The sequence below is a fragment of the Neolamprologus multifasciatus genome, chromosome 22 (genome assembly GCF_963576455.1).
Source record: "Neolamprologus multifasciatus chromosome 22, fNeoMul1.2, whole genome shotgun sequence".
Classification (NCBI taxonomy): domain Eukaryota; kingdom Metazoa; phylum Chordata; class Actinopteri; order Cichliformes; family Cichlidae; genus Neolamprologus; species Neolamprologus multifasciatus.
The window spans coordinates 15,138,152-15,149,457 of record NC_140459.1 but is presented as its reverse complement, the minus strand read 5'-3'; the positions used below and the strand labels follow the sequence as shown (position 1 = coordinate 15,149,457).

General features: G+C 39.6%; 1 long non-coding RNA gene across 1 annotated transcript; it reads left to right on the top strand.

The window, feature by feature from the left end:
• The first annotated feature begins 6,463 nt into the window (after positions 1–6,463).
• On the top strand, positions 6,464–10,359 carry LOC146493193 (uncharacterized). The gene is made up of 2 exons (XR_014872110.1): positions 6,464–6,663; positions 7,060–10,359. It is a non-coding gene; the product is annotated as an uncharacterized LOC146493193 (long non-coding RNA).
• The last annotated feature ends 947 nt before the right edge of the window (positions 10,360–11,306 follow it).

Sequence of the window (11,306 nt, the reverse complement as noted above, 5' to 3'; positions counted from 1 at the left end):
ATAAAAACTATGACAGCAGGGATCACACCAGACTTATATCAACAATTCAGGCTGATAGCAGTGTAATAGGTGATATTTTCTTGGCACACTTTATTCCCCTTAGTACTAAATGAACGTGTTTAACTGCCTCAGCGCCACCTGAGTATTGCTTCTGACCATATCCATCCCTTTATAGCCACAGTGTACCCGTCTTCTTCCAGCAGGAAAGCACACCATGTCATAAAGAAAGCGTGAAACAAAAACAGAGAAAGAAATACAAATGAATGATTTAGAGCACTGTGCAAAAGTTTGGTTTTAATGACACCAAAAAGAGTTTCTAAAGTGCAATTTTGTTGTGATCAGGTACACATGCGCACCGTTTTCGAGGTACATGGCAGGTGGGTTGTTTCCAGTACCTTGGAGTTTATTGTGGATTTAGTCTGTCTCTTCGTGTGATCACAGACTGTCTCCGATAGGCTGAGATCATACCATCTGTTGCAGGACTCCTTGTTCTTCTTGTCACAAAGTATCATGCTGCATAATGAATTTTGGAGCCCAGTCAGATGCCTCCCTCACGATACTATGCACTGGATAAGAATCAATGAATCAACAGTGCCTAAAATATTTTGCACAGTACTGCATCTAGTGGGCTCGCACATACACGCAATACAAAGACACGCGACTCTCTGTCTCTGCGCAAGCAGCAGAGATAAGGACAGTGTAATGGAAGATAAACAAGGGCAGGAGGAATAATTAGAAACATAAATGTTTGGTATTTGTGATGGTGATATGATGATATACGAGTTCTGCTGCCTGCTGGCCCTTCCGAGGAGTTCACAGAGGTCATTTCGGAACGTTCTAGAACATTCCACCGCATTCTGATGGGAATCCCAGATCTGCCAGTGTAGCTGTCAATTATATCCAGATTTTCAACTTTACTGGGGCCTCAATGCCACATCAATACTGCAATACCATCCCTTCATCTATCTCTGTCCCTCCTCCCTTCTTTCCACACTGGCACAATAGCAAGAACAATGCCAGGGTGCCACCACATCAAACACCGACGGGAGAGCGAGAGAGAGCTAGAGGGACAGACAGGGAGAGACAGAGAATTACAGTGTGGGTCGAAATCTGATTGTGCATCAAAGCAAAACTGAGGGGAAAAACTTCCTCTTAAACTGATTATATATCCATGAGAAGAAAAACCACAATGTCTCTCTCTCTCCTCTCTCTCTCAATGTGTTGCTCTTTCTCTGTGTCTTTGTCTGTCTCATGGTGCCGATTGTCTACACGCTACCAGTGTCTACTTTTACACATTGCTATCAAAGCCATTTCTGTGGGATCGAATCCAGCGTTCCATACGGTTTTTCACTCGCCTTGCCTTTTCTTCATTAGTACTTTTGATGCTGCATTTTCTAGCATGCTCTGAGCCAGTGAAAATGTTTAGATTCCGCATTCAGAAAGCGACGCAGTTCGCAGTTTTAAAGGGTTAATACACTCTAAAGGAAACTTGACATGCTGTCCTTAATCTCTGACAGCTTATTTCATATTTGAGGACATCAGCCGTGTCAGTTTTGGGGGATAAGGACATATTTTCCTCATTAGAACAGTTGGCACAGCTGTGAATTACATTTCAGATTCATGGAAAAGCACAAACAGGCTTTTTTTTCCATCCAAAAAGTTGATCATCGTCGACGATTCGCGAGAGAACTGGTGATAATCAGATAAAGCTCAGCCTGTGTGCATTAAATTTTAAGAGACATGCACGAGAAGCAAAAAATATGTATTTTGTGCATTAAATGTGTTTGTTTGGTACAATAAAAGCATGAGAAGTGACAAGATACAATACAACAGAACAACAAAAGCAAATAAGAAATAAGGTTACCTTCTTATTGATTAATAATATCATACTAATAACATTTTTACAGTTTAATAAGGTATCAAATTGCCTCAAGGACAGATTAAAAAAGGCTTTAGACAGTGCATTTATATCAGCAGGTTAGTGATCAAAATCACTATTATGAAGGAGTCAGAAGTTTAGAAGAAGTTTGTCAATTTAATATAAGATTTATTTGTTGTAAGAACTACTATTTCATTTCTGAAAGTATTTTTTTTTATTGTGAGGCTGTGGAGGAGCATTGTGAAGACAGTGAGTCATCCTTTGATAGGGTTAGTTCTGACCAGTAGTTAGCACAGTCACCCCACAGCAGGAAGTTTCCTGGTTCAAATCCCAACTGAGCTGTTATGTGTGCCTGCGTGGGCTTCCCACAGTCCAAAGACCTGCATGTGTGATAGATAAAGTGGTTAATAGGGATGGGTATCGTTTAGGTTTTATCCGATACTGGTGCCAAACCGGTACTTTTGAAACGGTGCTTAAACGGTGCTCAAACCAATGCTTAAAGAATGGAGAACACAAAATTGGTCCAAAAACCTCTCATGTTCATTATGGCACCGGATACCGGTACCCATCCCTAGTGGTTAACTTATTCACTATATAGTAAAACACTGTTTGAATGTACAATTAAATGGGGCTTGCAATCTTCTGGTGGTGTCTAGTCATACGGAGTGGTCAGTCTGACTAGAAAAGCACTAATCCCAGTCTGTAATTAGTGCTAATGTAATGAACCAGAATTTTACTCACTAAAATGGAAGCACAGCGGGTTGTACTACACAGGCAGGACACATTATTTAGTTTGATAATTGCTATAATTGCTTCAAATGGCACCAAAACCACAAATATAGATGTGAGTTTCAGTTTCTCAGAGTAGTGGACGTGAGGCCAGCAGACAGTGATCAGCTCAAGCTGCCTGTATTGGTACGTCTATCATTCAAAAACCCTTCACTTTAACCCTCAACCAAATCAAAAGGAATGATTGGTTATATTAGTCACTGGCTCATGCAGATTTACTAAAATTGCCAACACAAGACTCCCTGAAACAAAGTGTTTAAACATTAAGGCACTGAAAAAGGAGGCAAATAGGGTAGTCGCTTTAAGCGTTTAAGGGTGCCACAGCTTCTTGATTGGAAAGTATGATTTGCTTTAAAGAATACATGTTAGAAAGCTCATTTTTCTAGCTTACTTCTGTGCCATTTTCCAACCCGTCTAATGGTGAGTGCAGCAGTTCACATTTTGAATGCACCTATTCAATCTCCAGAGGTCACATAACTTAAAATGTAATTATAGGTCGTAATAAGAAATTTCATAAACAACCTATGTTGTCATTTTCCGGGGTAGGAATATCTCACATAACTGTAAAAAACACACAGCCACTCAAACGCTCTTACAGACCAACAACACCCTCTCTAGCAGCTCCAGCCTGAAGCAGTGTCCTTGACTGTGAGGGCTGTTGTAAATCCTCCAAAGCAGTTGTATATTCCTTGCAAATCATATTCAAGTTTTGGCTAGCTACCAATCAGCTAGCTACCAATCATCTATCACTGTGCACAACAGGTTGAGAAGAAATTTGTTCGCACAAGACCAGGTCCCCTGACTTCTACCTCACCACTGTAACTGTTTTAATCTGGATTCACAGGTGAGAATCAGTGATATTTACAGAAAGCTCCCCCATTCCCCCCTTTGGCAATAAGCTCATGATATGACTTTTCACCATTACTATTTTTTGTTTTAGCTCTTGAATATATTTGCAATATTGCCATTCATTGTTCTGATCTGATTTACATATCTAAGGACATGACATCACAGTAACAGATTCTTTCAAGGAAAACAGAAACACAGACACAACACAAACATGGGGGATATTGATCATCTGACACATTTTACAAATCACTTCCTTCTCCAGCCTGCTTTATTCCTCAGTGATGCCAATCACATCAAAAAACAGGAAATAAAGATTTATGCTTAATGTTTAATTAATGCATAATGGTATGAGTTATCTTTATAACTCTATTTCGCCTAAAGTATTGCCTCACCTGCCTACACACACACACACACACACATACACCGACACAGACAGTCCTCAGTGACATACCATTCTTAATCCACAGGGTTTAAAATGATGACCGTGCAGGCCAGTCAAGTTCTTCCACATCAAACTTGCTCCTTTGTGTCTTTATGGCTCTTGCTTTGTGCACTGGTGCACAGTCATGTTGGAACAGGAAGGGAGCATCCCCAAACATGAAATTGTCCAAAACGTCTTTCTATGCTGGAGCATTAAGAGCTGCTTTCACTGGAACTAATAATAACCCTTCTACCAAACTTTGCACTTGCCACAATGCAGTCAGACAAATACTGTTCTCCTGGCAACCACTAAACCTAGACTCGTCTGTTGGCTTGCCAGACGTGCAAGTATGATTCGTCACTCCAGAGAACATCTCCAGTACTTGACCCAGTGGCAGCATGCTTTATATCAGTGCCACTAATGCTTTGCATTGCGCTTGTTGACGTACGACTTAGATACTCGCCTCTGTCAGTGCGCCCCAGGGCAGCTGTGGCTACAGAGTAGCTTGCCATCACCAGTGTGTGAATGTGTGTGTGAATGTGTGTGTGATTGGGTGGATGACTGAATGTAGTGTAAAGCACTTTGGGGTCCTTAGGGACTAAGTAAAGCGCTATACAAATACAGGCCATTTACAGGCCATTTACCATTTGTCTCAGAACTAAATTGGGTTAATTCTGGTTGGATACAAATATATAACACATATATAACATAATATAAATAAATATATCTTATTTAAACTAACAAGGCCACACTTACTGTGATAATCTTTGTGTTTTTGCAATGTATGAAATAATTTTGACCACTGTTAATTTGGTTAGTTTTGTTGCATTTACTTTCTCCTGTCACCTGTGTTCCCAAGTTGTCATGAACCGAAGTTCAGTACACAAGCTGGACCCAGAAGCAGAGACAACACGCACAGGAGTACGAAAAATAAACTTTATTTCAACTAAAGGTGTCCCGGAAGGGTCAAAGCAAAACACGCGAGAAACTAGAAAAACCAAGGGACCGGGGGATGAGTTACGCAGGAACGCCGTAATCGGGACTGTGGGAGGCTGCAACAGAAAGAGGAAGAGAGTTACTGCACTGCAAAATGTAATATTGTGTTTAATTAAAAATATTAAATAGGCCGAACTCAGTTTTTATCAACTTGTTATCAGAACTCGATTTAAATAAGTTACCAGTACTTTTTATGCAAAAATGCTGATAAACTCAATTTATTTGAGTTGTCTTAACTTAGAGAAACTAAGTAAGCTGGAAGTTTTGCTTCTCAGTGCGGAAGGATGAAAGATGTGTTTTGAAAATGCCCCGTCACTACCGTCCTCCTCCCTCTCGGATCAGTCCACATGTTCATGGTGCCAGCATTTGTTCTGGAATATGTTGAGCAAACCTGGAAAAGCGTCAGCTCAAGAGATTATTGTTGTCATTGCTGTGAATCTTTACCTGATACACTGACTTGGTGAGTAAATGTTTACTCTTATTCAAACTGATTTTGTGGCTTCTCTTAGTTTAGCACCAGGTTTATAATCTTGCTAGCTAGTTAGTGTTAGCCTAGCGTTGCTGCTGCCGCTGGGCTCATGTTACTTAAAAAATTAACACCAAAGCCTTAAAAACCTTACATAAAAATATGTCTGTGAAATTTTCTGTTGATTGTTTGAAATAAAAAAGTGAAATAAGAGCCCAGACAAAATTCTTCGGGAGGTGCAGCCGTTAGGGGTGGGGTGTGGGGGGTATTTTCAATCCATAGCCATAACTAACTAACTAATTATATATATATATATATCATGTTTAACCTGAGTAGCAAAAGACTGCAGGGGATTGAAAAGAATACGCCAGCAGTTAGCTGTGCTCGTGGACTCTATCGAGCCTTGAACTCCCGGTCAGCTATCGCGCTGGTGGATAACAGAGCTCTCCGAAAACGTGGAAGCACTTTTGCAAATATGTGATATTTTGATAAATTAAGTAGATATTTGAGCATTACACAGCTACATTCTCGGCTGAAAATATTTTAAAAGGTTATTTTGTGACCCAGAAAGGGTAGTCTGGGGAAAAAGAGGATCGCATTTGTTGGCAGGTTGTCGGAGCCTGCGTACTTGTAAGCGTGGCAATGGTGGAGGAGCGCGGCTAAAAAACATTACTTTTTCTGGGTCACAAAATAAACTTTTAAGATATTTTCAGGCAACAATGTAGCTGTGTAAAGTTCAAATATCTGCTCAATTTATCAAGACATCACATATTTGCAAAAATGCTCCAACGTTTTCAGAGACGTCCATTTTTTTCATGCTTTGTGGCAGCTTTTGAACATCTGTGGCATCTATTAATGTCAAATCTAGACTTTATTTAACAACATAAGCAAACTCTATGTTACAATAATTGCACAGCCATTAAGGATCAAATCAGTTTCTGAAAAATGTTCTGTTTTTTCTCCCTCTGCTTGCTTCTTACTGTCTTTGAGGCTCGGGACCAGCACTCCTGCTGTTGGACAAAAAGACATCAGTAAGTATTATGGTTTTCCAATATATTAGCAACTGTCAGTGACATTTATATTAATCAGGCTGAACTTTAATCATACTTTAGATAAACCTGTTTTACTTATTGTTTTATTTGTGCTTTGGTCTGGGGAAGTTGTTTCTGTACTGATCTTTTCCTGTCTTCTGTTATTAGACTTGCGATATGACTGCACTATGCGGTTGCTGGTGACTCCAGTTAATTCTACAAGACATGCTGTGTAAGTAAACAAACAACAACAGTTTGTCTGCATTTCTTGAAAGATCACATCCCCCAAACTCAGTTTAGAGGGTCTACACTGTATATAGTGAAGTCTGCAAGTTTTCTAACAGCAAAATTTGTTTTGTGCCCAAATCATTTTGCACATCATTAGAATGAAAGCTATTGGCCATGTTTGCATAGCCCTTTTTAAAATGATGCTTTCATGACATTATTGTATGTTGGGTGGTGGTCACGGCTATCCAGACTGACAGTGGGACATTGAATGTCACCCCTCCGGTGGGGAGGGAGCCCGAGATTGTCTAAATTGGAGTCTGTTTTATACCAAATGCAGAAAAAAATGTTTTAAGAAAGCAATTAAGTTCATGTTCCAAAAAATATGATTGTTTGCTTGCAGGACAACAGGAGAGATGAGTCCTCCGTCACAGATGGTGTGGTCAGTGAAGATGGTCGCCTGCAGGTTCAAGCTCATTGCATCTCCAACCCACATCCACTGCCACTGTACTTATGGGAAGTTAAAGACTTTCTTCTGCACCTACATTTGAATCACCTCGATCCATTCAGGCAGTAATGCCTGGACTGGAAACAAGCTCATTTTAACATCATTACAAAAAGTTTTGTTAATTATTTTTAATCATATTCAGGTTACCACAAATTGTTTTTTCATTTAGTTGAACTTGAAATGTTTGTCAGTAAGTAAACAATTAGTATTGTACAGTCAGAAACATCAAGTTATTCTTAATACTGCAGACTTGCAATGATGGCTGTTGTCCTAACAGTCATCTTAAGTAAGCTTTACTTAGTTTTTTTGAGGCAACGAGTTTCCTTAATTTTTTGAGTTCTGGCAACTAACAAGGCTGTACAGTGTACTCAGAATGAGTAAGTTTCCCTAACTTGGTCATCTTACGTATACTTGATCCAATTTTTTTGTGTTCTGGGAACAAATGAGCTTGTACAGAGTACTCAAAATAAATAAGTTGTCCTAATTTAGTCATTTTTAGCTAAGCTTTACTCAATTTTTTTGAGGCAATGAGTTTCCTCAATTATTTTGAGTTCTGGGAACTAATTCGATTTTACAGTGTGGGGAGCGGGGAAATAGCAGCATACGTGGGGGAGAGTATGAGTCTTACAGTCAAAGTGGGGCCGTGGGAGCCGGAGGGAGGGGTGAGGGTCCGCAGGGGAGCTCCAGAAAAGTAGAGGTGATTGGTACCGGAGGCGATCCAAACTCCAGACGGGCAGGTGGACAGGCAGGTGGCTCAAAAACACGCCGAGCTGTTACCTGAGCGCAAAGGAAAAGATTAGCGTTTGTTCAGGTAAATGAGGGTTTTCACAACCGCCTTCCCGTGGGTGTACGTTACCGCTGTGAGACGACTAACGGACTGGCGTGGAGCAGCTGGCTGGGCTGGATCAAATAGTCCACCTGATAATCGCCTGAGATGGGATGCAGGTGTGTGTAACAGCCACACCCGTGGGCGTGGGCATCCCATCAGCTCCTCGGACACCGGGCCGCGGACCATGACACAAGTATTTATTGCAATGTTTGTTTTCCTCTAGTTTCATTCTAGTGGAATTTTCTCTCTCATCCTCTTTACCTTCACTTGTTTTTGTTTGCTTTCACCTGGATCTTTGCTCCCAAATGTTTATTTGGGGGGAAGATTTTATTTTTTTTGTTCATTTTTTAAACTTTAAATTCACATTTTACACCGTCAGCTGTGTTCGTCGTCTGCATTTGGGTCACCTCTGAACTTTTCATAACATCTATAACAATAGCAGGGTTTATGTGTGTAACCATTAAAAAAACAAAGCAGACTTCAAATCCATAAAAACAAAAATCATACATATTTGCACGCTCACAAGCCAGAAACACACAAATTGTTCTGCTTTAGTCGGTTTCACACAGACATAAGCAAACACACATACAAAGACATATTTTTGCCTATAAACCACGCTCATCCATCATCTTAGCTAATGTCACATGGGTAAACTGTCTATGACGACACATGATGTTAATTTATCATTCCTCCCTCATTGTGTGTGTGTTTGTAGTGTACTCTATTCTTCTCTCATCTTCTCTCTTTGTATCTCTGTGAGCTCTGTCTTTCCATTTATATGACATTAAATCACACGTATACATAAACAAGAAAGGCTGTGGTCTGGGTTCATCTCATTGCTGTGGTCTGACTAGATGTGTGTGTTCACATGTATATGTATTTAATAACTGAAAATAAAATTCCAGTTTTCATTCAGAAAGCACGTAACAAGACAGCTGTTAAAGACGCAGTTCTAAAATTGTTTTATAAAATGTCTCTTATATTCAGAAGCAAACAAAAAAAAAGCCAACTTGAGCGCAGCAATAATTCAAAACAAGCCAACAACAGCTTCTTCTTCTTTTTTGACTTTCGCAGATATTTACAGGAAGAAAAGATCAATCTTAGTGAAACTGAACTGTTCTTTTCCTCCTCAACAAAAATCACTGAAAACATTTTGTGTGAACTATGGTAATTCTGTCCATTTCGTGCACTTTATCTTTTCTTTCTGCTTGAAAAGAAACTCTCGTCCTTTGACTTTATGTCATAAATAAATGTAATCGAAAGGGAAAATTGAATAGCGCGAGACAGATCTACTTCAATTAATTCAAGGTTAATCAAATGTAATATCGTCTGCTCCTTTGCATCCATAAAATGCTCCATGAATCCCTTCATTTGCCTTTTGTTGTGGGAAAATGATTAAGACCTTGGCTGACAACATTTTGACACGTTAACAGGATCCTTCATTGTAATAATAATAATAATGAGAATTTCCTCACAGTGGAAATTACACATTTCGTTTTTGGCACGGGGATGTTATTTCTCCAATCTGCGTCATTTCCTTTTTCTAAAGTAAATTTTTATAATTTAGCAAGCCTGCTATTCATGTCACTGTCATTATCAATGCTTTTTTTCTTCTCTTTGTTTGTACTATGTGTTAAAGCAGTTTATTTTTACACATGTGGTGAAACTTGGTCAAAGTACTCGAAGATACAGTGTTACACTAATGTGCAAAAGTCCTGAGCCATCCCTTGTGTCTTATAGTTTGTTTCCAAGGAGACAGACTTGCAGTTTTTTAATGTGGTCTTGAGCAACAGTTCTCCGGGCTTTCTGAATGTCTTGCAGAGTTTTTCTTTGGACAATGAGTTCTTTTTCCACTCATTTTGAGTCCAGACCTTGTGCCTGACTGTTTTTAGATGCATGTTATGTATTTATTTTTTGTTAAGCCACTGAACCAGAGAATAGACCAGCGTTATGCCTACACATTACAGACAACTTAGCAAAGAACCAATTTTAAATGGTATCTTTATGTACTTTGTTAATAGTAAACTGTTGCAAAACTGTGGGGTGTTCAGTGTGTCCTTAAAAAATAAGAAAAAAATGGATAAATGGAGAACAAATCAAAGTCAGCTTTATCGTCAAAAACCATATTTACAGGTCATACACAGGAATTTGAAATTGCAGTGCTCCCACGGCCCTCAGTGTACACTAAAACAGCGGTCCCCAACCCTCTCGCCACGTTTAGTACAACGCGGCGAGAGTTGAGGCTCGGGTGTGAAATTCATGGTTTTTAGGGTTTTTAGTGTTATTTTTTTTAATCGTTTTTATCGTTTACTTGGTTTCCCTGGGTCTTTTCCCGTGTGTTATGAATAAATAGATCCGTGGTGCAATGAGTGGTCTTATGTACAATACAATACAACACAAAATCTTACATAGACAACAACAGTGTCCAACAACATCCGAGTGCTTGTGGGCGAGAGTTTGTGTGTAAGTGGGGTGGGGGAGTCAGTGACAATATCAGTATCTCAAAGTTATGTGCCGTCAAAATAGGAAAAAGATCCAGCGAAGACCTAAAATAGGACCTGATAAATGCATCTGGACCTTGAGTTGATCTGTCTATCAGAAATGGTCCCAGTGGCTGTTAAGATGCCATTCTTAACCTCCTGAGACCCGAACTCTTTCATGGCATGCATTTTTAATTTTTCTTTGCTATTTGGGCTGAATGGGACCTGATGTATGTAAAAAAGAATTACCAGGTTTTTATTTTTACCTCATTTTTGTTTCTGAGAAAAATTAGATCAACATATGTTTTAAATTTTGATAGAACAGCGGCAGTATAATGTCCTCGTAACTGGATATCAGGCCCTTGTAGAGTAAAATTAGGTATTTTGATCTAGACAACCCAAAATGTGATGTTGACATATGTGGACGCCAGGTCCTAGGAGGTTAAGAAAGGGAACCAGGGAGAAAAAGTGAACAACTGCACAAGAACTGGATTGAAAATCATTGGCAACGGGCCTTACGAAGGAATGAATCAATGCAAATTTGAAAATCAAATTCTCATCCTTACCTGCAGAAGAGCTCAGGAGAGATGTACAACAGTGAGACACGGTGGAGGCTCTGTCATGGTTTGGGCCTTTATTTCAGCTATCAGATTTTGAGCCACTATGCAATATCAAGCATACACACAGTCATAGATTGGCCTCAGCAGAGTCTGGAACTCAACATTATTGAAGCAGTGTGGGATCATGTTGACTGATAACACAACAAAAGGCAGAAACATCCAAAGAAGAGCTTTGAATGTTCTCCAAAAATCTTGGAGAATTATTCCTGAAGA